At 43.2% G+C, this 25726-nt stretch overlaps 1 long non-coding RNA gene across 1 annotated transcript in view; it reads right to left on the bottom strand.

The window, feature by feature from the left end:
• The window catches only part of LOC106990843 (uncharacterized), a 37721-nt gene extending 13060 nt beyond the window's left edge, over positions 1-24661 (bottom strand). Inside the window, exons 1-2 of the long non-coding RNA XR_001433726.4 lie at positions 24606-24661; positions 10644-10842 (exon numbers count right to left, since the gene is read on the bottom strand). This is a non-coding gene — a long non-coding RNA (uncharacterized LOC106990843). The remainder of the gene's footprint in view (positions 1-10643; positions 10843-24605) is intronic.
• Positions 24662-25726: the final 1065 nt, after the last annotated feature.

The raw sequence follows: 25726 nt of genomic DNA, 5'->3' as shown, positions 1-25726 counted from the left end.
TCTGCATGAGGCAGTGTAAAGCCAGGTATGTCACTGCCACAGATGAGACAGATCTGGTCTTGAAGGTGCATATATGAAGGGGGTGGGTCCCTAAAAGGCCACCCGATTTCCCTCTTCACTGCTCATCACCTTGGCTTGGATACAATAAATACTGGACAGTGAGCCATCAGGGCTGGAATCACCTGGAACAGCTATGCAGGCTCTTCCCTATCATTTCATACAGAGGCCACACACATTCATCAATTCGGCAAATATTAATTGAGCACCTACTATGTGTTGGGCTCTGGGGACTCAGCAGAAAACAAAGTCTGTTCTTCTAGAGCTTACCTTCCATTGTAGGTAGAGAGGCAATCAAAAGTAAAGGAATAAATCTAGAATCTGTCTCTGAAAAGTGAGGAGATAAATAAAATGGAGGATTGAGAGTGACTGGGGTGTTATTTTATGTAAGGTCATCACAGAGCACCTTTCTGATAAGGTGACATGTGGGCAGAGATGTGAGGAAGTGAGAATGAACTCTATAGCTGCTTGGAGGGAGAGAGAACTGCACTTATAAAAGACCCAAAGCTGGAACATCCTTGGAAAGTTCCCGTAATAGTCAGAAGGCTTTTGAGGCTGGAGCAGAGTTAAAAAGTGCTAGGAAGCTGGCTCAGAGAGTTTGCCAGAAGACAGTTCACACACAGAGCCTTTTGGACTATGGTGAGGGCCACAGACTGTTCTCAGTGTGATGAGAAGCTACTGGAAGGAGTGGCACAGAGGAGTAGCAAGGTCTGGGTCAGGTTACAAAAGGATACCCTGTGTGGAGAATACAACCACAGAGTGTTGGATGGAGAGGAGGATGAAGGAGGCCAGGGAGAGCTGCTGCCACAATCCAGGAACAAGGTGACCCTGGATAGGGGGGCTGAGTCAGTAGATGGAGGCTGACCGAAAAAGAAAAAAGGGAGGAAGGGAAATAAAGGAAAAGGGTGGGAAGGAGAAAATAAAGATGGAGTATGAGAAAAGAAGGGCCTTCCTGGTGGCTCAGACAGTAAAGAATCCTCCTGCAATGCAGGAGATCTGGGTTTGATCCCTGGGTCGGGAAGATCCCCTGGAGAAGGGAATGGCTACCCACTCCAGTACCCTTGTTTGGAGAATTCCATGGACAGAGAAGCCTTTGGGCTACAGTCCACGAGGTCTCAAAGAGTCAGATACGACTGAGCGAGTAACACACAACATGAGAGAAAAGAATGTGTTTACATGAGAGAAAAGAATGTGTTTTACATATCAAACAAGAACACAGCCATCCCGAATGTCAGCCTCTGGGATGGGAAAAAGGGAAACAGATACTTCCAATGAGCTATCCGAGGTACTAGGTCTCTCCATAGGTCCCACCTCATCACATGACAATCATCTGAGGTGGGAATAATCAGCCTTTATTTCACAGTTGAGGAATCTGAGGCCCAGGAAAGTTAAATAATTCCTCCAGGTCACACAGTTGGTATGAGAGTGCTAGAATCAAAGCTGAGGAATTGTCTGACTCCAAAGCCTGCTCTTTCCAAACCTCATTCTAACTGAGTGCAGAGAAGGGTACAGAGGTAGTCCCTGCCCTAAAAAATCTCCTTGACTGGTGCTCTGTGACAACCTAGAGGGGTGGAAGGGGGAGGGAGGTGTAAGAAGAAGGGGACATATGTATATCTATGGCTGATTCATGTTGATGCATGGCAGAAACCATTATAATAGTGTAAAGTAATTATCCTCCAATTAAAAATTAAATTACAAAAAAAATCTCCCTGATTTATAGTAATCCCATGAGGTCAGAACTGTTTTAACCCCTGGTTTTAGAAATGACAAAACTGATGCCCAGAGAGGTTAGGTGACTTGCCTAAGTCACAACAGCTGGTAAGAGACAGAGCCAAAATTCAAACCCTGGTCAAGCTCCAGATATCTTAACCACTACTCTGTGTCATCTTATAATATAGTTGCTTGGAGTATTAGTGAAACATATTTTTAAGCCTCATTTACAGCCAGATGATAAGTAATAAAGGAACCAAATCATCTAAGTACACCAGTATCTCAAGACTTCCTGAAGAACACACACCATGCATGTGTTTGCACACTACATTTATTGACACATAATATGGACACACCTATAAACCGCATGCATATACAACATTCCAGAGTCAATTACTCCCTAAATTAGCCTCTGTTATCTGGCTGTCTGGGGAAGCTAAGTCGTTTACCCAATTATGATAAATTGCCAAAGCTACCTTGTCCATTCCCAAGAAGTACTGGATGTAGTCTTCAAATTACCTCTTAAAAAGTCAACTGGAAAAGTCTGCTAACATTTCCTTGAGAAGGTCGGGATGAGATGGGAGTTAGAAGGTTGAAATGTTGGTATCATCCCCTAGCAATGGAGGCCTCTGTGAAACACCGATTTTCAACGCCTTGCTTCCTCTCTGGAAATACAGACTCTGCCCCGCTGGTATGTAATTCAATTCCAAGCATCAGAAGCAAAAGTCTCCTGTTGAGAGGTGCTATGGTGTAGGGAAATGTGTGGAAGCTAAATTTGTCCTCCGGCAGTTCTAAACCCATTCCCAGCTATGTGAACCCAAGCAGGTGACTGGGTTCCCTTAGAAACAAAATAAGGATAATACCTACCTCTAACCTATCATGAGGATTATAAAAGATGCCTTAAATAAAGTGTCAAGCACAGAGTTGAGGCTGATGGAGTGTCAAAGTTCAGTGTCTTGACCTTTTCCCTACAAGATAGAAAGTCACTAACTTCCAACCAATAGAACCTATAATTACTATTTTTGGCCACCACCGGAAGGACTTTTTTTTTTCTGTTTTTTAAAGCAGTCAGATGTTTTCACAAAGGCAGGCAGGTCCAGGCATCATTACCAGGTTGCTAGGTGTTGTTAAACCACCTACATAGCCGCAGAGTGGGCAGCAATTAATGTAATTAGCGTAGTGATGAGTGTCCTCAGCAGCAATAAACAGCTCAGGCCTGTAGAACTTGACAGACCTGCTGCTCCCACAAGGCTTCTGACACTATGCGTCCACTTGGGGAGCCATGTAGTGTAGTTTTGTGGGAAAAGACCATCTTTGACTGTTGGAAACAGATGTAAATCCTGTCTTTGGAAATTGCTAGCTGTATGACTGAGAGCAAGCCATGTCACATCTCTGAGCCTTAGTTTCCATATCTATACAATGGGCTTATTGCAGTTATCATCATCACCATCATCAACACAGCAGAAAAGCCCCAGCCAAGCTGATGTTGAACTTGCAAAAGGGTGCAGAGTTCAAAGAAGACATGGGCACCTAGTACTGGAACAACCCATTTCTTTTTCTTTGGCTAAATGCAGAACGTGTAGCATTCATTAGAGTGGTTTTGCAGAAACTACTGGAGTTTGGGATAAAAAGGAGATTGATACCCAGAAACAAGGGTGAGAGGAAGAGAGAAAGGAGGTACTCTTGGATTTAATTATTTAATATTATGTTATAAATAATTACCACACGTTATCAGCAGTACTAGTGCTTACATAAAACAAAAGCCACAGCAATCTGGCAGTTGGTAATAAAAGCAGGAAACCAGCTTATAACTTTGAATCTAGCAATTCTGTCCAAATTGACACGCTCACAAAAGAAGTCAAATGGTCAAAGGTCATTAAGTGTATGAATGTGTATGTTCTTGATAATCATTAAGAATTCACTAATTCATCCAACAGTTGCTGAGTGCCTACCAGTGCCAGGAATACAGACCTTAAGTGTGGGGAGATATATACACACAGACAATTAGGATTCACTGAAATGAAGGCTCTGAAAAGGCCTGTAAAGGAGAGGGAATCAGGAGAAGGGAATTGATAGGGAAAGTGCTAAGCAAAGAGAAGGGAACCCCTGAGGCTGACAAGGGGGAGCACCCCATGGATTCTTGGGAACTTGCATATAAGATGGTGTTAAATGAAAGGAAACTAAGAGAAAAGAAAAATTATCACAGAATTCAGAGAATGTCAGAACTAAAAGGACTTCAGAGAACATCCCTTTCAGCAGTTTACAACTTTTTCCATGGAGTCTTTATGACAGTGAGGCTCACATAGCCTAACAATGTAGGCAGAGAAAACTGAAGTTCTGGGTCACAATAATAAAACTCTCCAGCTGCTGGTTGTCAATCCAGGAGTTGAGAAAACTTTTCAATATACCAAAGAATATGGCTCCATTTAATAGAATGGAGGTTGGGAGTGAACACTTCAGTTGAAAACCAGTGATCTGGCCCAAGCCTTCATGCCATTGGTGAGAATCTGAGGCCCCCAGCAACCTCTCTACCCCATCACACCAGCACATACTTCTTGCCAAGTTGGTATTCATTGAGTGCTGCTACTGCTACTGCTAAGTCGCTTCAGTCGTGTCCGACTCTTTGCTACCCCAGAGATGGCAGGCCACCACGCTCCCCTGTCCCTGGGATTCTCCAGGCAAGAACACTGGAGTGGGTTGCCATTTCCTTCTCCAATGCATCAAAGTGAAAAGTGGAAGTGAAATCGCTCAGTCGTGTCCAACTTCTAGCGACCCCATGGACTGCAGCCTACCAGGCTCCTCCAGTCCATGGGATTTGCCAGGCAAGAGTACTGGAGTGGGTTGCCATTGCCTTCTCCAAGTGTTGGTAAATAATAGGAAATAAGGTGACCTAACCGAGGTTACCCAACTTGTATGTGGTTGGTAACATATACTGATTAAAACTTAGGCATTGGGAGTGAATTTAGACCATGGTACATAGAAATGCATGCTCATTACATTTCCTTTCTTTAATCTGCTCAAGTGTAACCTAAGAAATAAAATAATTGGGTAATTCCCTGGAGGTCCAGTGGTTAATTCTCCATGCTTCCACTGCAGGGGGCACAGGTTCAATCCCTGGTCAGGGAATTAGGACTGCCATGCCACTGGCCAGAAAAACCAAACAAACAAACAATAAATGGCCTGGATGGCTTGACAGTGTAGAAGGGGTCACAGTAGCCTGAAAAGATATGGAGTTCTAGATTCCTCAGGCTGTGGTTAATACCAGTACTTGAAAGCCACCACTGAGGGCTCCCAATACAGTAGACACTAAAAATGACCAGCTGGAAACAGGATCTTTTAACAAGACTGGCCAAGTGCAGAACCAACAGGCGGAGTTCCTCAACACTTGGTCACTGGTAATGGCTCCTTCCTGCCTTTCCTCTGCCTGGAATGCCCTCCCACATACCCTGCTCCTCAGGAGTCAGCACTTACATCCTTTATATCATAGCTGCCCTTCAGAGAGACCCTTTTAGATAACCCTCTTTAAGAAGTTCCCCACTGTTAATCTTCTTTCAAATCACAAATGTATAGAAATCTTTCAGGTCCCCAGGCTCCATCATCTCCCCACTCCCCTAGCAGATAACGTTTGCATAGTCTACTAACTACAGAGTTAGTTAGAACCACAGAGTTCCAGGTGATTCTGTTCTTTTCACTCATAATACTTATAGCTTATTGTGATTTTATATGCATGTGTTTATTATCTATAGGCAGCAACTATAATACTAGTAATTACAGTTAATATTTATTGGGCACTTACTAGGTATTTTATATGTCTATTCATTTAATATTCATAACAACTCTCTGAATTGGGTTCTATTATGAGCCTTATTTCATAAGTAAGGAAACAGAGATTCAGAGATGAATTTGGCCAAGTTCATACAGTTGGTAAAAGACAGAGCCAGGTAACAGATGCAGGCAACCTGGCTCCAGAAGTTCAGTAACCTTAATCTCCAAGCAACATAGAAGCACCATAAAGGCAGATTCCATGTCTTTCTTGCCCACCATTTCATCCTCAGGACCTGGTAGTGCCTGATATGGGATAGGGGCCTGATAAATATGTGTTGGAAGGAAGGAAGGAAAGGAGGAGGATGAGTGAGGAGGAGGATGTGCTGCTAGCCCCATTGTGGGCTTCTCGTAGGTAAAGTGGGGCTGGGACCCACCGAGGAGTCCCTGCTTCGCTTCGGAGCAACAGGGACAGTAGGGATAGAGCTGAATGAGACACAGTCTTTGTTCTAATGGGGAAGGTGCCTCCATCCTCATCTCAAGGTGGCCCAGTGGTTCTGATGCCCTCAGATGAGCCCAGGGACCGTTCATTAAGTTCTGGGCTCTTTTTTATCTACAGACAGAGGTTCAACTGTAATGCAACTATTCTGCTCGAGGACCCATGTATGGGTCCTCAGAGCACATCAATGAATTAAGACAGAGCCCTCTCTCAAGGAGCTCACAGGCTAGTGAGGAAGAGCAAGCCTGAAACCAAAGAGAGGAAAAGAAGTTAGACAGTTCAGACTAAGAAAGGAAAGTGGGCACAGAGAGGAAGACTCATGGCCTGGATGAATTCTACCTCTGGGAGTCTCTGACTGTTCTACTCATAGAGTCTGGGATCAGGAATTGGGCGTTCAGTTGAGAACTGCACCTCCCCACCAACTGCACACGTGGGTTGCCCCACTACAATACATGATACTGTGACCTATTTTGCTGGAAGACAAGGTAAGGCTATCATTAGAGGAAGGAGAGCAGTATAACATGCAAGTTGCTTCTTTCCACACTGATTTTTCCCGGGATGTTAATGTTTTGTTCTACCGGGGAGCAGCGACTGAGCAGAAACGACACTGACAGAGTGGAATGTGGTTGCCTCAGAGGCACACAGATCTGGGAGTACTGGACAGAATGCCCTTTCAGCTTCCGTCCTCCTGCTGGGCTGTTTGCCTGCACACTCCTTGAGAGAGCTTATTGCACGGTGCATCCTCATCTTTAAGGATTTGCCCTCGTTGACCCCATAGCTTAAGCAGCCTGGTCTTCCTTATGCCTTCCATCAAGTTCTCTTTGCCAGCTTTAAGGTTTAAATACAGGATTAAAATCCTATATTCACTGTAGTATGTGTGGGTATACGTATATTTATTGAGTCAAAATTTAATAGATCTCCTTAGCTCCATTACTTTTATTAGGATAGTCAGAGTTTTATCTTAGCAGTATGGTTGTGCAGGTTGTCAGTGGTCTGCCTTAACCCTATTTGAATTTTTAAACAACTTTTAAATGTACAATTTTTTAAAAATGTACAACTCTTCAGAATACAGTGTTTCAGGAATGTACATGTCACATTATAGCAGAAACACCTGTATCTAAACACCCAAAGACTTTTCCACTCATTATGATGTCATTCCTTCCAGGAGTTCTTTGAAGTAGCATAAATGGCAACCACCACACTCATTTTCAGATGAGGAAACTGAAGCTCAGAGATATTAAATGACTTATCCAAAAGGAGATAAAATGGGACTGGAATCCAAGTCTTCAACTCCATTTACTCAGTTTTCATAGTACCCATGCACTTAGTGCATTACCTAGTACCTGTAGGCAATTGATCACTAGTTTATTTCATTTTATGGATTAAAATGATGCTCCATCTTATGGATAAGAAACTGATGCTCAATAATTAAGAAAACTGCCCAAAGTCACACTATGGGGAAGAAAATGAGTTGAGATTTTAACCCATGTCTTCCTGATTGCACAGCCCCTGTTGATAATGAGGTTTAGTTGCTAAGTCATGTCTGACTCTTTGTGACCCCATAGACTGTAGCCCTCCAAGTCTCTCTGTCCATGGGACTCTCCAGGCAAGAATACTGGAGTAGGTTGTCATTTCCTTTTCCAGCAGATCTTTCCAATCCAAGGATCAAACTCATGTCTCCTGCATTTCGGGCAGATTCTTTATCACTGAACCACCAGGGAAGTATTGTCCAGAGACCATACCTTTCTACAATATCAATGGAAAAACACCTACCTTGTGTAGAATAAGAGACAATTTATCTATTGTAATGATTATGTATTTATTTTTACAGTTGTCTAAATGTTTATGGCAAGTAAATACTTTTAATCAATTTATACTGGTAATATATCATCTCCTATAGAAATACCTTTAAGTTTTAAAAAAGTGAATCTATTTTAAGAAAACTACTGATGTGAAAGAAGTAGACAGATAAAAATAGAAAAAGTGATGGGTAAATGACTGAAACTTGAGAAATACAATTCTTAATCTTAACAAAGAGTCCTCAGTAAAACATTTGCTTTATGCAATTGATTCCCATAAGCTATATCAGCAGATATTTCTAAATTACCTAGAAAAGAAAGGAAATTAAAATAGGCATGATTCCCTGGGCAGTGCTTCAGGAAATTTAACATACTTCTCTTCATTTCAGAGTCTGTGCCAATGGTGTTTCATTGCATGACTCAGAGGTAGTTGGTCTAAGCAGTACTTGGGTTCTCTTAAGACAAAGGAAACAATAAAACAAGGAGGCTTAATATAATTTTTAAAGACAGTCTAGTGACTATTCCCAAATGCTCCATATGCTGGATTGTTCATGTTATGCAGAGAAACGAAACAAGAGGCCCTGGGCCCACTCAAGACATTTAGGTTTCCATCCTATTTTGGCCACTCAGGTAAGTGACAGCTGGGGGGTCTCCCTGTCCCCATGGGCTACCCGAAAGAATTTTGATTCCATAACCATTTTCCAAGCAATGTGAGACACACCCAATCAAGAATGACTATAACTGGCAAAAGCAGCTGTTCATATGAGTTAAGAGGCACCTGCCTACCATAGGCACTAGAGCCTTCCACGTCCAAGAGTCTGTGATTCTATGATTTAAGTTCTTTGGATTGCAAATGGCCACACAAGTAGCAGTGATGTATACACAGGGCCATTAAACACTCTCCGAATTATGCTCAGAATGTTACACCATAGGCAGCATAAGCCAACTGGTGTAAAGGACTACCTGCCCTACTAGGCAACGAGATCTCTGGTTAATTAAATGTCCATCTTAATATCACTGTGCTCATTATAATTGTAGATATGGAATTTGTATTTTTAAGAAATGTATAAAGTGACTTTGTAATATATTAAACACAATTTAAACTATCCCTGGTAAATATTCTTTTCCTCACTTTATTTTATTTTTTAACTAAGAAAGCAATGAATGTTGATGGTAGATTACTATACAGTGAATATTCACTTTCTCTTTCCAAACCTCTATGACTTTCCAGCTCCACCACTACTGGACTCGGCCATGTGACTTGCTTCAGCTAATAGAATGCGGGCCGAAATGACATCACGCCAGTTCCAAACCTGGGCCTTCACAAGCTTCCCATGTGTCCATTTGCCCCCACCTCTATCATGAGAAGGACAGACCCCTGGCAGATTCTGCTTCTCCAGGATGGGTTCTAAGATGAGGCATATGGAACAGACCTGAACTTGACCCTCAGCACTGCTTCTCCAGGTTGCACCTGAGCACACACAACACGGCACTAATGTCAGCAGTTCCAGGAAAAGTCATCATCACTACTTAGAAAACTGCAGGGGAGGCAGACGCAGTGGGAGGAAAGAACGCCAGGCAGGGCCTTGAAAGGCTGTGCTGCCTCAGCTGACTGCAGACCCATAAGCAGAAAACAAAATACTTTGCACTCATGTGTTACTGTGGTTTCTTTCACCACAAAAGTTGACTAACCCCCGTATGGTGATCAGTAAAAATGTATAGAATCATTTACTTTTAAGAGTAAATAAAGTCTCTCTCATCTCACCCCCAAGTAAGATAGCTAACAAAAACCACTCAATTAATAATGTTCTACTCCTTTTTCTGGGTTTTGCAAGGATTAAATGAGCAAATGCATGTAAAAAGCACTTAGCACAGAATAGGCATATGATGTAAGCATTCCTTAAACATTTGCTGCTTTTATTAATACTTTCATGTAAACAAATATGCTCAGATATAGGGTTTTTAATTTATGCAAAAATGAGACCTAGTTATACACATTACTGTATAACTTGCTTTCTATAACACTATATTATGGGCTTTTCTCCAGGTCAACTCATTTTTTTTTAAGGGCAACTATTCATTTTTTACAATGGCTATACAATATTCCACAGTTTGAATGATTGTTTTACTTATTTCCATTTTATAGATACAGAAGCTAAGATTCAGAGAGCTAAGAAGGTGTCAAAACACTGGCTGCTCTTCCTCATCAGCCCTGTGACACACTATGACCACTCAGAGAGGAAGTGACTGTGGGCAAGGCTTTAAGAACTACCCTGGTGGCAGCTCTCCCTTCCCTGTGACACAAACCAGCAACATCTCATCCAGGAGCCACTTCCTCACCCAAGGTCTCTGAATAAAGAGCTAAGCCCTAAGTGAGGATGGATAGGTAATATGCACATCAATTAAACTCATGCTGTTTCAAGCTCTGAGATCTGGGAAGGGGGGTTGTGTGTTGCCACAATATAATCTAGACAATGTTAATACAGTGTTTCAAGACTTTCAAATGTTTGGGTGTTCACTGTCACTGGTTTGACCAAGCAGCAACATGTTAGTCAATCAAGATGTGGGTTGATGGGATAATAAGAAACTATTTCCTCCCTAACTTCATTCTTTAAAATTATCCATAGCCCTCTCCCCTGCTGCCAAATGACTATGCAAAGGACATGAGAGCAGCACAGAAATGAGAGGTCTGATGACATAGTAGGTGGAGAACCATTTTTTGCATGTGGCGAGCCTCTTACGTCAGTCAGGATCATAAGAATGTGGATCCAATTTCTCTAAGTTGCAAACAACATACACAAGAACATGCAACATACCACTAAAGTCAGTAGTTCCACAAAAAGCCATCCTCAGTACTTGGATAATGGCCAGGGAGGCAGACGAAATGGAGAGGAAGTAGACTGAATGGAACCGGAGGAAAGCCAATTCCAGCACCACTGTGCATCAGTTCTGGACCTCACCTTGCTCAGACAACTGCTCTGAGGATCCGATGATGTACAGCAAGTGCAGTCACAACTAAGGAGAAAATAAACTCTTCAGTTTCAAAATTCCTAATGTAACATATGTTTACTATATACAGTTTTAAAACAAACAGTGAAACATAAGGGGAAAAATAGAAATTACTCAAATACCACAAATGTTGACATCTTGATGGTAAATCAGCCATATTTTCTTCTAGGTAAATGCATACACTGTTCACACAATTGTGCTCATTTCACTTGCTAGCAAGGTAATGCTCAAACTCCTTCAATCTGGGCTTCAACAGTATGTGAAGAAAGAACTTCCAGATGTACAAGCTGGATTTAGAAAAGTCAGAGGAACCAAAGATCAAATTGCCAATATCTGCTGGATCATAGAAAAAGCAAAGGAATTCCAGAAAAACATCTATTTCTGTTTCACTGACTGTGCTAAAGCCTTTGACTGTGTGGATCACAACTGGTAGAAAATTCTTCAAGAGATGGGAATACCAGATCACCTTACCCTCCTCCTGAGAAACTTGTATGCAGGTTAAGAAGCAACAGTTAGAACTGAACATGGAACAACAGACTGGTTCAAAATTGGAAAAGGAGTATGTCAAGGTTGTATACTGTCACTCTGCTTATTTAACTTATATGAAGACTACATCATGCAAGATGCTGAGCTGGATGAAGCACAAGCTGGAATCAAGACTGTTGGGAGAAATATCAACAACCTCAGATATGCAGATGACACCACCCTAATGGCAGAAAGCAAAGACAACTAAAGAGCTTCTTAATGAGAGTGAAAGAGGAAAGTGGAAAAAGCTGGCTTAAAACTCAACATTCAGAAAACGAAGATCATGGCATCGTTTCCCATCACTTCATGGCAAATAGATGGGGAAACAATGGAAACAGTGACATACTTTATTTTCTTGGGCTCCAAAATCATTGCAGATGGTGACTGTAGCCATTAAATTAAAAGATGCTTGCTTCTTGGAAGAAAAGCTATGACAAATCTAGATAGCACATTAAAAAGCAGAGATATCACTTTGCCAGCAAAAGGTCCATATAGTCCAAAAGCTATAGAAAAACCATAGCTATGGTTTTTCCAGTAGTCACGTATGGAAGTAGAATTGGACCATAAAGAAGGCATAGTGCTGAAGAATTGATGCTTTTGAACTGTGGTGCTAGAGAAGACTCTTGAGAGTCCCTTGGACAGCAAGGAGATCAAATCAGTCAGTCCTAAAGGAAATCAACCCTGAATATTCACTGGAAGGACTGATGCTGAAGCTGAAGCTCCAATCCTTTGGCCACCTGATGTGAACAGCTGATTCACTGGAAAAGACCCTGATGCTGGAAAAGATTGAGGGCAGGAAGAGAAGGGGGGCAAAAGAGGATGAGATGGTTGGATGCCATCACTGAATCAATGGACATGAGTTTGAGCAAACTCTAGGAGATAGCGAAGGACAGGGAAGCCTGGTGTGCTGCAGTCCATGGAGTCACAACGAATCCGACAGGATTTAGTGACTGAACAACAAAAACAAAATACATAAAGTACAAGGTCTTCCGCCTGCATTTATCAAGTACGTGCATACATAAATTAAGAGTTCCTCCTCTCGTGCTCATCTTCTCCATGCTTCCTTTTCAGCTCACCTTCTGGTCCCTCCAAACACACCCCCATCTTCAAGCCCATATCTAGGCCTTTGTGCGCGCATTTGCTCTTCCTAAAATACTCTTCCTGTCTCCACTGTCTCCTCTTCTGGCTAATCCTACTCATCCTCATGGTCTCAACATATTCACTACCTTAATAGAGGACAATTCTCTGACTGCCACCCCCGCAGATGTCCCGTCCGTGTGCATCCTAGAAGATCCTGTCCTTCTTTCTCACAGCACTGTCATGCTCAACTAGTCTTGCCTCTTTATTTCTATTTTCCTTGCTATACCCCAATTTATGGGCAGGTACCGTGACTAGTGGCTAGCTCATAGTGAACTCTCAAAAACTGTTGAATAATGAATAACATTTAATAATTCGTGCTACCTGTGTTTCTTCTGAAATCCCCAAAGCACCTGGAATTGCTCAGTAAATATCCACCAAAAGATTAAATATACAAGAAACAAAGCAACATGTTTCATTAAATTTATAAATCAGTTGGGAAGAAAACATGAGCAAAAAGGAAGCATCAGTGTGTAATTAAGTGCTGTGTCTTTTATTTCTGCTTCCTCCACTGATTCTCTTTAAACAAGAAAGGGTGAAACAAAATCCCTAACTTCAGTTCCATGTTTCTTCTCTCTTGGAGGGCATCTTACAGCACAAGTTGGAATAAGAAGACACTAGCAGCTTTAACATATATACTCCAAAAATCTCAGTGTTTCAACACTTAAGTTGATTTCTCATTCAGGAAAAGTCCAGCGCAAAAAAAAAAAAAAAACTTAGCCAGTGGGCAATTAATCTTCCATGTGGTCATTCATGATCCAGGCTCCTTTTACCTATGGCTCTGCCCTTCTCTTCGAACCTGACATTGAACCAGAAGATACGGAGAGATGAGCCAGGTCTGTAAGTGGCACACATCACATTCACCTCTTTTGCACTGGTTTAAGCTCAGCCACATGGCCACACCTAATTACAAAGGAGGCTGGGAAATGTGGCTGAGCTGTAAAAGGAGTTTTGGAAAAACTCTGTAGTTCTTCCACAAATAGTAAGAGAGTATCTAGCCTTTTAAGATTTAACTGTAGTTTTAAAATTTATTTGGCTGAGCTATGTCTTAGTTACAGTATGTGGGATATAGTTTCCTGACCAGAGATTGAATCTGGGCCCCCAGCATTAGGAGTGCAGAGTCTTAGCTGCTGGACCACCAGGGAATTCCCAGGAGTATCCAGCCATAAGTGATCCCAAGTACAGGTAATTTTGACTTATAGACATTAAAAACACTTGTTTTGATAGAAGAATGTCCATATAACTAATATTTAACATGAGAAAATATCATCTCAGGTTTTAACATTTTGAAAGAAAAAAAAAAAGGGGGTGGTCAGTTCCAGAACTGAGAAACAAAGCCACTAATACTACTGCTGCTGCTGCTGCTGCTGCTGCTGCTGCTGCTAAGTCGCTTCAGTCATGTCCGACTCTGTGTGACCCCATAGATGGCAGCCCACCAGGCTCCCCCGTCCCTGGGATTCTCCAGGCAAGAACACTGGAGTGGGTTGCCATTTCCTTCTCCAATGCATTAAAGTGAAAAGTGAAAGTAAAGTCGCTCAGTTGTGCCCAACTCTTAGCGACCCCATGGACTGCAGCCTACCAGGCTCCTTCGTCCATGGGATTTTCCAGGCAAGAGTACTGGAGTGGGTTGCCATTGCCTTCTCCGCTAATACTGATGACCTCTTCCAAATTCTAAAAGAGAATATTTTAAAAGGTTTTTATAAATTTTGAAAATAAATAAGAATAACTTGAATACTATAGGTTACTAAAAGCTCATTAGGAATTATCATACACTAAACCAGTATTGCCAACATCTGCTGGATCATTGAAAAAGCAAGAGAATTTCAGAAAAACATCTATCTCTGCTTTATTGACTATGCCAAAGCCTTTGACTGTGTGGATCACAGTGTCAAAGTCACTGCCTCTTGAGAAACCTGTATGCAGGTCAGGAAGCAACAGTTAGAACTGGACATGGAACAAAAGACTGGTTCCAAATAGGAAAAGGAGTACATCAAGGCTGTATATTGTCACCCTGCTTATTTAACTTATATGCAGAGTACATTATGAGAAACGCTGGGCTGGAAGAAGCACAAGCTGGAATAAAGATTGCTGGAAGAAATATCAATAACCTCAGATATGCAGATAACACCACCCTTATGGCAGAAAGTGAAGAGGAACTAAAAAGCCTCTTGATGCAAGTGAAAGAGGAGAGTGAAAAAGTTGGCTTAAAGCTCAACATTCAGAAAACTAAGATCATGGCATCTGGTCCCATCACTTCATGGGAAATAGATGGGGAAACAGTGGAAAGTGTCAGACTTTATTTTGGGGGGCTCCAAAATCACTGCAGATGGTGATTGCAGCCATGAAATTAAAAGACACTTACTCCTTGGATTTGAAATAGCTCAACTGGAATTCCATCACCTCCACTAGCTTTGTTCATAGTGATGCTTTCTAAGGCCCACTTGACTTCACATTCCAAGATGTCTGGCTCTAGATGAGTGATCACATCATCATGAGTATCCGGGTTGTGAAGATCTTTTTTTGCACAGTTCTTCCGTGTATTCTTGCCACCTCTTCTTAATATCTTCTGCTTCTGTTAGGTCCAGACCATTTCTGTCCTTTATCGAGCCCATCTTTGCATGAAATGTTCCCTTGGTATCTCTAATTTTCTTGAAGAGATCTCTAGTCTTTCCCATTCTGTTCTTTTCCTCTATTTCTTTGCACTGATCGCTGAAGAAGGCTTTCTTATCTCTTCTTGCTATTCTTTGGAACTCTGCATTCAGATGCTTATATCTTTCCTTTTCTCGTTTGCTTTTCACTTCTCTTGTTTTCACAGCTATTTGTAAGGCCTCCCCAGACAGCCATTTTGCTTTTTTGCATTTCTTTTACATGGGGATGGTCTTGATCCCTGTCTCCTGTACAATGTCACAAACCTCATTCCATAGTTCATCAGGCACTAAAAAAGACGCTTACTCCTGGGAAGAAAAGTTATGACAACCTAGATAGTATATTCAAAAGCAGAGACATTACTTTGCCGACCAAGTCAAGACTATGGTTTTTCCAGTAGTCATGTGTAGATGTGAGAGTTGGACTGTGAAGAAAGCTGAGCGCCGAAAAATTGATGCTTTTGAACTGTGGTGTTGGAGAAGACTCTTGAGAGTCCGTGGGACTGCAAGAAGATCCAACCAGTCCATTCTGAAGGAGATCAACCCTGGGATTTCTTTGGAAGGAATGATGCTAAAGCTGAAACTCCAATACTTTGGCCACCTCATGGGAAGAGTTGACTCATCATTGGAAAAGACTCTGATGCTGGGAGGGATTGGGGGCAGGAGGAGAAAGGGATGACAGAGGATGAGATGGCTGGACGGCATCACTGACTTGATGAACGTGAATCTGAGTGAACTCCGGGAGTTGGTGATGGACAGGGAGGCCTGGCGTGCTGTGATTCATGGGGTCATAAAGAGTCGGACACGACTGAGCGACTGAACTGAACTGAACTACTCCTTGGAAGGAAAGTTATGACCAACCTAGATAGCATATTAAAAAGCAGAGACATTATTTTGCCAACAAAGGTCCTTCTAGTCAAGGCTATGGTTTTCCAGTAGTCATGTATGGAGGTGAGAGTTGGACTATAAAGAAATCTGAGTGCCGAAGAATTGATGCTTTTGAATTGTGTTGTTGGAGAAGACTCTTGAGAGTCCGCTGGACTGCAAGATCTAACCAGTCCATCCTGAAGGAGATCAGTCCTGGGTGTTCATTGGAAGGACTGATGTTGAAGCTGAAACTCCAATACTTTAGCCACCTGATGCGAAGAGCTAGCTCATTTGAAAAGACTCTGATGCTGGGAAAGATTGAGGGCAGAAGGAGAAGGGGACGACAGGATGAGATGGCTGGATGGCATCACCGACTCAACGGACATGAGTTTGGATAGGCTCTGACAGTTGGTGATGGACAGGGAGGCCTGGCCTGCTGCAGTTCATGGGGTCACAAAGAGTTGGACATGACTGAGCAACTGAACTGAACTGAAACCAGTATTGAGTCTGGTACATAGTAAGCAGCAAATAGTACTGAGTAGATAATTTTCCATTCTACTTTAAAAGCAACTATCACATTGATAAATAGCTATAACTTCAGAAAGTTCTTCCTTAATTACAGCAGAGTTTTCCTCTGTAACTGCTAGTTATTATCCTCGCTCTGATCTCAAAACCTACAGTATGTTAACTTCCCCATGTGATAGCTGCACAACCATTTGGAGACTTCTCTACATGGTCTCAAGGTCTTTTATTCCTTCCCCTGGTTAAATATTCTGAGTTCCTTCAATTCTTCTCCACTGAACATATATTTGAGCTGCTTACCATTTGGCTGACCTTCTCTGAGATCTCACGGATTGATCACAATTTTATGTCCACAATGTCCCCAATGAGGTCCTATCAGCAGTATTCAGTAGACTTATCAGGCCCCAGCTCTGAGGATCCCTAGAATGATTTGAGCAGAGATGATGCTTTCAAAGGGATTCCTGCTTTGGGAAAAGGGCAGGACTTGGAAGGTGGCTTTAAGGGCCCTTGTTACTTTATGACCCCTTAAGTTTGTAGGTATTCTCAATGACAGAAATATAGATCAATGGAACAAAATAGAAAGCCCAGAGATAAATCCACGCACCTATGGACACCTTATCTTTGACAAAAGAGGCAAAAATTTACAATGGAGAAAAGACAATATTTTTAAAAGGTGGTGTTGGGAAAACTGGTCAACCACCTGTAAAAGAATAAAACTAGAACACTTTCTAACACCATACACAAAAAGAAACTCCAAATGGATCAAAGATCTAAACATAAGACCAGAAACTATAAAATTCCTAGAGGAGTTTTATAGGCAAAACACTCTCTGACATAAATCAGAGCAAGATCCTCTCTGACCCACCTGCCACAGTAATGGAAATAAAAGCAAAAATAAGCAAATGGGACCTAATTAAACTTAAAAGCTTTTGCACAACGAAGGAAAACTATAAGCAAGATGAAAAGACAGCCTTCATAATGGAAGAAAATATTAGCAAATGAAACTGATGAAGAATTAATCTCCAAAATATACAAGCAGCTCATGCAGCTCAATACCAGAAAAATAAACAACCCAATAAAAAAATGGGCCAAAGAACTAAACAGACATTTCTTCAAAGAAGACATACAGATAGCTAACAAACACATGAAAAAGATGCTCAACATCACTCATTGTCAGAGAAATGCAAATCAAAATGACAATGAGGTACCATCTCACACCAGTCAGAATGGCTGCTATCAAGAAGTCTACAAACAATAAATGCTGGAGAGGGTATGGAGAAAAGGGAACCCTCTTACACTGTTGGTGGGGATGCAAAGTAGTACAGCCACTATGGAGAACAGTGTGGAGATTCCTTAAAAAAACTGGAAATAGAACTGCCATACGACCCAGCAATCCCACTGCTGGGCATACACACCGAGGAAACCAGAATTGAAAGAGACACGTGTACCCCAATGTTCACTGCAGCACTGTTTACAATAGCTAGGACATGGAAGCAACCTAGATGTCCATTGGCAAATGAATGGATAAGAAAGCTGTGGTACATATACACAATGGAATATTACTCAGCTATTTAAAAGAACACATTTGAATCAGTTCTAATGAGGTGGATGAAACTGGAGCCTATTAAACAGAGTGAAGTAAGCCAGAAAGAAAAACACCAATACACCAATATTAACACATATATATGGAATTTAGAAAGATGGTAATGACGATCCTATACATGAGACAGCAAAAGAGACACAGATGAAAAGAACAGACTTTTGGACTCTGTGGGAGAAGGCGAGGGTGGGATGACTTGAGAGAATAGCACTGAAACATGTATATTGCCTTATGTGAAATAGAAGACCAGTCCAAGTTCAATGCATGAAACAGGGCACTCAAAGCTCGTGCACTGGGACAACCCAGAGGGATGGGACGGGGAGGGAGGTGGGAAGTGGGTTCAGGATGGGGGACACACGTGCATCTGTGGCTGATTCATGTCAATGTATGGCAAAACCCACAATATTATAAAGTAATTAGTCTCCAGTTAAAATAAATTAATTTTTAAAAAGTTTTTAGGTGTTCTGAGTGCTGAAAAGACATCACAGTCAGGGGGATGGTGTGTACAACAGCATGCTCATCCCAGCCACTTTTCTCTCTTCTCAGAATGGATTTGTCTACAGGATGCACACCGTCAATGTCCATTTGGAAAAGGCCTGCAATGCAGGAGGCCTGGTTTCAATCCCTGGTTTGGGAAGATTCCCTGGAGAAAAGAAAGGCTACCCACTACAGTATTCTTGCCTAGAGAATGCATGGACTGTATAGTCCATGGGGTCTCAAAGAGTCAGACACAACTGAGCGACTTTTAATTTCACCTTCACTTTGCAACTGCCCGCCTTTGCCAGAAAGCAGTGGGTAAGTTTAATTCAGGGTGAAACATGAGGAAATCCATTACGTCTGCCATGCCCTCCAATCCAGCCCATATCAGCTATCAAGTGGACATTGCAATCCCCATTCATCTGATTCCTGTATCTAACTTTCAGCTGGTTCTGAACTTGGGAGAGAAAGAAAGAGGTGTGATTTATCACACTCCTGAACTTCTATAAAAAACATAGAGACTTATGAAAAAGCATAAGAGGGGGACCTAATTTAGATTGGCATAGGTGTTGGCGTACAGTATGAAAGAAAGCCTCCTTAAGTGTCATTTAAGGTAACCTCTAAAGAAACAGAAGTTGACCAAGGAACAGGGAAGAGGTGGGAGGGTGCATATAAAGGTTCTTAGGCAAGAAACTGTCTTGTTTGCGGAACAGAAGAAGTCCAGTGTGGGAGTTATTAGGACTGATACTTTTAGCTCGCTGCCTTCCAGGCAAATAGGATTGCATTTCCTGGTCCCCTTGTGGCTAGACTTGTTTTAGCCAAAGAATTGTAAGAAGTGTCATGTGACATCTCCTGGAAAATGTACCTAATTGCCTGGCTAAAGCCCTTTAGGGAGCCTGATAGGCTACAGTCCAAGGGGTCACAAAGAGTCAGACATGACTGAGTGACTAACACACACACAAAGTCCTTCAAAGCTCCCTTTCCCTCTACCATGAGATCTATAATGTTCCTGAAAGTACCTCCTGGATCCCAGAGGAAAGCAAAATGATCAGAGTTCCTGACAACCCTTGACAGATGCGGAACAAAGAAGAAATATAACTTTTTTGTCACTAAGATCTGGAGTTGTTTTTTACTGGAGCATTACTAGGCTATCTTGACTGATACAATCACAGCCAGTGTAGCTGCAGAATAGTGAGGGGATAGGTACAAGTTACGTCAGACTGATGAGGTAGGATAGCTCAGATCATGTAGGATCTTATAGGCAAAGTAAAGAATCTGGATTTTATCCCAAGTCCAATAGCATATGCTTAGGGAGGGTTCAGCGGGGGAATTTGACATGTTCCAAATTTTAAGTATTAAAACAAGTTACTGTTGCTATTTGACTATTAAAATACCCCCTTAATCCCAGAATGTGTGTATTAGTGTTAGTCGCTCAGTCATGTCCAACTCTTTGCAATCCCATGGACTATAGCCTGCCAGGCTCCTCTGTCCATGGGATTCTCCAGGCAAGAATACTGGAGTGGGTTGCCATTCCCTTCTCCAGAGGATCTTCCCAACCCAGGGATCAAACCCGGGTCTTCTGCATTGCAAGCAGATTCTTTACTGACTAAGACATCAAATACCAGTATAGAAAAGACTGTTTTTAAGAAAACCATCAGTAAGCATTTACTGAGCACCTTCTCTCCTTCCATGTGCCAGACCCTGAATTAAGCATTGGAAACACAAAAAATGAGTAAGACACAGTTCCTGTATTTGGAGTCAGGGTTATAAGCAGAATACATGAGGCACATTCGCAGCTTCAGGTGTGTACCGAATGAGGTGAGGCAAAGAAGATAATAACTATTTGAGGGTGGAAGCAAGCTTCAGAGGGAGCAATTATTTGAGCAGGGTCTTGAAGGATGAGTAGGAGTTGGCCAGATAGCATTTTGATTAGGGATATTTTATAATAAATGGAATTTAATAAATGAAAAAAATAATAAATAAATGGAATAAATAAATACAATAAATGGAAAACCAGGAAAATGTTAGAGGTATGGAAAATGTTTAGGGTAGCTGAGACTATGGAATGGGAGGAATGTGGTAGGGTGTGGTAGATGGTATTACTATTTGCAAATACTGCCCCTCCCCACAGACAACAGGCTTGGCCACGTGAACTGCTTGCAGCAGAAACTTTAAAGCACCATGTTCTTCCCTCTCCGCCACGACATTCAGCAATGTTTCAGAAAAGGTCCCAGAGCAAAGATGATGTACGTGAAGCAGAGACATGGCCAGCCCATAATGGGCATGCAGCAGGAGTGAGGAATAATTCTGTGGTTGTCACTGGGTCAGATTTTTGCATCGCTACCATAGCATAACCTGGCCTATATAAACACGTGCATTTCCAGCTCTTAACTTCCAAGCACATAGTAGGATTGCACTTCCCTGAACCTTTTAAGTAAGACAAGGTCACATGACTAGTTTTTAGCCAACATTATATGAACACAAGTAACATATATCATTTCTTGGAGGCAACTTTTAAAGCCAATAGAAATTCAACTTGCTTTCTTTTTCCTGTTTAGGGGATTGGGTGATTGTAGAAGCACACATGTTTCAAGATGAAACCTTCAGACTCTCTTTGAGTGAGTATATTGAGAAAAGCCCGTCTGAACTTGAACAAGTAGTACGAGCAAGAAATAAAATTGTTTCATTAAGCCACTGAGATATTGGGATTATTATGGTGGCAAATCTAGCCTATCCTGACAAACATAAAAACTGGCACCTAGACACAGGGTAATGTAATAACAACAATGATTGAACTGTTTAGAGGGCAGTAATTAAGAACTCTGTTGTCAGACGGTAAAAGGATGGTGATCTATTTGGTGAACTGTGATAATCTAGAAGGCATATCATGAACCTAATGAACTAAAGCAAGAGGTTGTAAAACAAAATGTTAGCAGCATGTGTTGGTTGCTGCTGGATGCACTTAGAAACATTACAAAAACGAGGTGAGCGCAGAGAAGATTTGGCCAGTTTGTAAGCAGGAATAAGAGTGCAGGCAAACTATAAATTCAGCGATATGAAGGGTTAGAGGAAGGTATTGTTTCTCCATCTCAACTAGTAAAATATAAAATTAAGGAAGGTTTTCAGCAAGAAAAGGCCAATGAAAAACAACCCTGAAGTATGGCTAAAGTTAAAGGTATGGCCTTAAACCTATTGTTAAAACTTCTGGATAAATTAAGATGTTACTCAGCATATCTTTCAATTAGAGAAAGGGGCTCTGGAAAAGGAAGGAAAACTAAGGCTCTCCCACCTAAGCCCAATAAGCCCAAAGCACTGAAAACCAAGTCAGGAGAGAGAGACAGAAAGACAGAGAAACAGAGAGAGAATATGAGAATGAGATGAATGAGATAGATATTAGCAGCCACAACAGCAAGAAAGCAAAGAAACATGGAAACCATCGATGCTTGTCTAGAAAAGAACTGCCTGCAGCCACTAGCACATAGAAAGCCTGGAATCAAATAGATAAGAAACGTACATTGTGGGGAGAGCTACACTGCCAGAAGAACATCAGCCTGGATTAAAGGAGATTGTATTCCCCCACATCTATCCCTAGTTTTAAAAGCTGACTTTAAAACCTATTCCCTATGCCTGCTTTATATGTAGAGAAGGAAGAGTCTCAGAGTACAAGGCCAGGGGTCAAGGAAAATAATGGCCAGCGTGGCCACACTTAGGGAACAGAATCCAGGTCTGCTCAGGGTGTTGGGTGAGGTGTGGGATGGGCAACATGTCTGCTCTGTGGATTAATGTCCACAGTGGTGCCCCCTTCCTTCACTTTGGTGTATCCATTGCAGTTATCCTTTCTGTCCCACTGTTACACCCTGAGGGTGTGTTGGGCAGACATCTTGCCTTTGGATGAAGAGGCACATCTGGAGCCAATATAGAGTCTACTGCGTATCACCCACTACCTGGAAAGTGAGCTCGATATACTGTGACTAGATAGGTCTGCAGGGTCAACCCCCTTGAGGAGAGTGTGAGGGAATTCTGCCTGAGGGAGGACAGTAAGCCAAACATTTGGTGAACAGAAAGGGAGACTGTCCGAGTCATTAGTATTATTCCCCAAATATTCCTGGCTCTCTTCCTTCAAGACACTTGGCAGGATTACAGAGCTTTAAAGTCAGGCAAGGCCACGTGACTGGCTCTGGCCAAGGATCCGTGAGCAGGAGTGCAGTGTGTCACTTCCAGGTGGATGCTCTGAGAGCCAGTGAATGATCTGCTGCCTCCCCTCCACCCAGCGGAGACAGTATGGAGACTTATGCATCAAGAGAAAGCCTTCTTCAGCCCAAGCCCATGGTGAATGAAACCCCCCTGCAGACTCACAGTGGGGACATGGCATGAGAAGAAACAAACTTACTGGGATAAGCCACTGAGATGGTAGGGTTGTTTGTTGAGGCAGCAGAGCCCAGGCTTTCCTGATCCTAGGAGTGAGGGATGGGGCTGGAGAGCAGGAGCTAGGCTGTGAAAGGCCCCCTCCCACACAAAGGCATCTGAACCCTCTCCTGGTTGTGAGGGGAAGCCAGTGAAGGCTTCCAAGCAAGGGCGTTAACATGAAAAGATCTGTTATTTTTTGGATGAAATATGCTATTTCTTAACATAAGGAGAAAATCAGCCTACTAAACCACATAAGGCAGAGAGGAACACACAGAACCCTTAGGCAAAAGATATATATTTACATAATGTCCTAAGTTTTGAAATTTCTAAATACAGGAGCTCTGAAAGGAGGCTTTGAAAGGAGCTACAGAGAACTGGGCAAGACAATTTCTTCCATCGCACCAGCTAAACACCGTTTCCTCTGCAGACAATCAATACTTTACAAGAAAGTCTCCCATAGCAGAGAAGATATAAAAAGGGAATGTAACAAACACCTGAAGTCAATTTCCAGCTGCCTGTGTGACCTGAGCAGGATACTTAAAAGTCTCTGGGCCTAGTTCCTCATATATTAAATCTGGATAATAATATATTATATGTAGCTCAAGATAGTTGTGGGGGAGAAACAGCATATATAAATTGCTCTGGTGAAGGCCTGGTTGATAGTAGGTGTTTATTACATGACATCCATTTTTATTACTGTTATCATTAAAACTATTATTTAAAAAAAAAAAAACAGCATCTCCCTGATTACAAAAGAAAATGATTCAGGGCAACAATATAGGGGAAAATGTTCCTTCCTGGAGAAAAGTAACTAGATCTTGTCATCGCTGTATTCCCCACCCCCACCGCACTACCTGGCTGACAGTAGCCACTGTTTTCCCTGCTGCAGGAGGGAATGAGGGGCAAGTAAAGGAAGTAAAGGAAAGCTGTCAAGATGTCCCTAACACCAGCTGCTGCTGGGCTGCTGAATCTCAACTCTCAAAGCCACAAATACCTTAAAGCTCCGGGCTATGCAAGCTCAGAAGCTGAAAAGCCAGAATTAGGACCTAGGGACATAAACTGCTGCAGGTCCAACGTCAAACCACGGTCCTGGAGAAAACCCTGGAAGGAGCTGAGTTCTGACCCTTTCCTCCCTCACCCTCCTCACAGGTTAAATCCACCTGTTCCTGCCAAGTCACACTCATATCCTGGCATTCCATGGACGCTCCGGAAGCTCTGACCAAGGGCAGGGAAGGGGGCTGTTGGTGACCACCTCCTAGCCCTGGAGACAATGACTCTACACTAAGCCAGGCCTATGAGGTGGGTCTCACCAGCCCCACTTGCAGATGAAGAAACTCAGGGAAGTTCTCTGATTCGCTCCCTTCACATTGCGGCAGCGTTGGCCAGGAGAGAACCCACGACTCCAGACTTCGGTATTCTTTCCACCGTACACTTTCGTCCCTAAGGGGCGCGGGGTTGGGGGAGGAGAAGAATAACCACCACTGAAAAGGAACCACTTACATGGGTCTAGCGCTTCCTAGAGGCTACACAGGATATGGGCCCACCCCCCAGCCGGGAGCGGAGAAATTTTAAATCTTTATTCTACTCACTCGCTGCGTGACTTTTGGCAAGTGTCTGCTGCTCTCGGACTTGTTTTCCCGGAAGCAAATCGGGGCGGGAGGAGTGGCGTGTGCGTGTGTGTGTGTTTGTGTGTACATGTGATGTGCGGTGTGTCTATGCATGTTGTGCGGGGGCGGAGAGTAGACTATCACCGGGGTTCCCCGAGTTTCGGATTCTCCAAACGCTCGTTCAAACTAGACGCCGAGTTGCCCCTTAAATCCACCTCCTGTAAGAAACCTTTCCGAGGCAAAGATGCGAACCCCCGCACCCTTTCTCCCACGGTCGGGAGGGTGAGGTGGGAGTGCGGAGGGGACTTAGCCGAACACCCAGTTTCAAGCAATGCAAATCACTGGACTTCCAGACAGAGCCAGACAGTCGCTACTGAACTTGACCAGGAGACAAACTTCAGGGCATTCTCAACGTGGGGGGCCGACTCTCACGAACTGCCCCCAAATTTAAAAGCCACTTTCACTCGCCCCCACAGGGGACTTAACAGAGCCACCTTAAGGGCGGTGCTCCCGCCCCCCGGAAGTGCGGGGGGGCCAGGAACCCAGGCGCTCAACGGGCCCGGCCCGCCCCGAGCGGCGGCGAAGTGCCCGCGGGTGACATCGAACCCCCAAGTGGGGAAATACCACCCGCCCCGCGCCCTCGGCCCCAGACACCTGGCTCGGTTCCCCTGGCCTCCTGGGTCCTAGCATCCCTGGCATTCCCATCCGAGCCCTAAACTTCAGCCCACTTCCCTCAGAGGCTGGGAGCGCCGGAGTCCGCCCGGCTCGCGGCAGCCACCGTCACTAGACAGTCAAACCCCAAGACGTCAGCCCACAATGCACCGGGCGGGCCGGGAAAGACGCGTCGGGGAGGGAGGGGGAAGAGAGGGGCGCGAGTCGCGCGGAGCGGGTTGGGGGGAGGAGGAGAAAGAAGGGCCCAACTGTAGGAGGGCAACGGAGCATTACCTCATCCCGTGAGCCTCCGCGGGCCCAGAGAAGAATCTTCTAGGGTGGGGTCTCCATGGCGACGGGTGGGCCCGCCCCCCTGAGAGCGACGCGAGCCAATGGGAAGGCCTTGGGGTGACATCATGGGCTATTTTTAGGGGTTGACTGGTAGCAGATAA

The sequence above is a fragment of the Ovis aries genome, chromosome 1, assembly GCF_016772045.2.
Source record: "Ovis aries strain OAR_USU_Benz2616 breed Rambouillet chromosome 1, ARS-UI_Ramb_v3.0, whole genome shotgun sequence".
NCBI classification, from domain to species: Eukaryota; Metazoa; Chordata; class Mammalia; order Artiodactyla; family Bovidae; genus Ovis; species Ovis aries.
The sequence above is the reverse complement of the archived record's forward strand: the minus strand, read 5'-3'. Positions and strand labels throughout refer to the sequence as shown.